Source organism: Pinus tabuliformis, chromosome 5_2 (genome assembly GCF_031772625.1).
Source record: "Pinus tabuliformis cultivar Carrire ecotype Pingquan chromosome 5_2, CPIR1, whole genome shotgun sequence".
In the NCBI taxonomy this organism is placed as follows: Eukaryota; Viridiplantae; Streptophyta; class Pinopsida; order Pinales; family Pinaceae; genus Pinus; species Pinus tabuliformis.
Window position 1 is genome coordinate 286,995,445 of NC_142306.1, and position 2,618 is coordinate 286,998,062.

Consider the following 2,618-nt stretch of genomic DNA (forward strand, 5'->3'; position numbering starts at 1 on the left):
TCGATAATAGAACTATGTACGCCAAAGCTACAATGACCCTATTGAAGTATCGACCTGAACTAGACGAAGGAGAAGAGTCATTCTAGTGCAATCAATGTGCATCTAAAGTAAACTAGCAGCAAAGAGTAATACAAATTTGATATATAGAGTCAAAAAAGACTAATGAATAAGTCCTAAACTACTGTAACCGAAATAAGGCAATTTTGTAAGGACAATAACATTAACTAGGCAAATAAAAGGAACCCTGGAAATATAATAAATAGCACATGCCTAAAAACTTAGAACAATGATGCGAATCCTCCTACCATCATTCTCAATACTAAATTAAATGAAGTATATTGAGAAAATCTTGTCAGCCTTTGGAAACAATTAAAAATACGAAATTGCATTTAAATTAAACACATTTCTTTACAATTAAAAGAAAAAAATAAATTAGTGATACACCAATAGGATTCCATAGTCCTGTTTCTTTCCAAACTTAATAATCGAGGAGATAGCCGACTCCACCAGTGTGACCTCCAAAACATCATACATATGGACAGAGTTGCTAAACAATAAATTAGACATGCGCTAAGACTATAGGCTAAACAAAGCCTTGAAATAAGAAGCAGCAAATGCAATAAAATAGTTATGTAGAAGGTTTTAGATCTACGGCCCAACAAGGGTCGGTAGACACCTAGGAGTCTCAAGTCTATGACCTAGAATTCCTAAGCAAGTGTGAAGGTATTTCTCAGAGCTGATATGAAACCAAAATGAACAATCACCCAGATTCAATGAATTGAGAGCGGGAGTGGTAGAGCTGCAAGCGGCAAGCCACATGAGGGGAATGGGAGGAGAGTCCAAGAAGCCACCAACATGGAATGAGATAACAAATGACAAATGAGGTGTGCCTAGTTCTGCTGAAAAGGTGCAAACAGACCTAGTCGCTAGTGAAGCTTACCTAATCCATCATTAAAAATACCCCATTACAACAGAGTAAAACACATGCAACTTGGCTAAACACTGAAGAAAACAGAAAAGGGAACTAAAAGAGATTTACTTCTCGAAGCGCCAGACCATAGAGAAGCATCCCACACCTGCAAAGAAGACTAATATCATGAGTCAAGGTATATTTCAGGGGAAACCCCAACTCATAAATACATAAAAACACAAGAGATCTGGTGAGATATCTTACCTGGGTATCGAGGACCACCCTCGTGCCAAGGGAAATCATAACCACTGAAAATTCATGAGTTTTCCCTGCAACAAAGCCACACAAAATCGTTAATGTTAGATCAATAATAGAGCTCATTGAAAATATAGACAGAAAGTTTCTGAAATGAAGAAAAAAGAGTACCAAAGATCACATGAACACTAGAGCCAAGGTGAAGCCAGTTTTGTGGAGTTTACAGACCTTTCTTCGATGGGTAGGCCAATGGGCACAATAATGTGAGAACACCGAATATTAACACCAGAAGTCGTTGTAACTACTACAACAACCAACATTTAACCTCATACCTCTCTCTGTTCCAGTCTCCAAAATAACCAAAATGGAAACCTTAGTAGAGGAGGGAAATCAAAACACGACTACGGTTAGGCTAGTGAAATTAGAACTGTAGATAGACAAGAAGGGTTTCTCCACCCTTGATCCCATCTCGAAACTATAACCCTCAAGATGCATGCCCACCTAATCGATGCATGAATCCAATTGTTGGGTGCTGAAGGGTTTAACATCTGACGAGAAGGTAGGTACCAGGCGTACTGTTCTTGCCAGTTAGTGGAAGGGATGAGTGTGAGATTCCATTTCACCTAAGGAATTAAAGATCAACATTCCATCTAAGCAGGGTGATGGTGAGCAAGTGGGTGGGCTGACGCAATGGGTATGAGGCGTGAGGGTAGTTAGGGAGATAGTGGGGTTTGGTTAAGGGTCAGAGTAAGGGTTAATCACTTGACTTATACATAATCTACTCATATTAAACAAAATAAAACCAATAACATAATCAAGGATTCCAATTTACTACTAACAAAAAATTATATCATGAAACAACCTTGTGCACCATACATGACATGCTTGCATTGATATTAAACACCATTGTTAACCAAGGGAAATCTAAATTATGTAAACTATACTTGAATATACTATTAAACCACAAAAGTGAGTGGAAAGAATTTTATTTTTTGGGGGGATATGCTCTAGGTTCATTATAAATGGTATAGGAGCCCAGTTTCTACTCTCAAGCCTCTACAAGGAATCTGCGTTAGAAATTATGTGCGCAGAGAAAGAAAAAATATACAAAACTAAATCCACAATTGTTCTTATATATTTTGAATTATGATGTAGGAAATTAAATTTTTGAATAACTAAGGAAGGACCTCCGTCACCTAACACAGTAGGAGCATAACTATATGTGGAACTTGGGGAAGAGGTAAGTACTACCATATCCTCCCAATTGGCGGAAATGGTAAAAACCCTAAAACTGGAGTTGGATCAACTCCGTAGCAATAATGAGAGGCTTCTAAAAGCTAGTGAGGAATAGGAGAAGTTAGTTAAAGACTATACAAAGAAGTCTAGAAAAATGAGTGTAGACACGAAAGGCATGAGGAAGATAGAGTATGAAAAGTTAGGAAGGGGAGGGGAA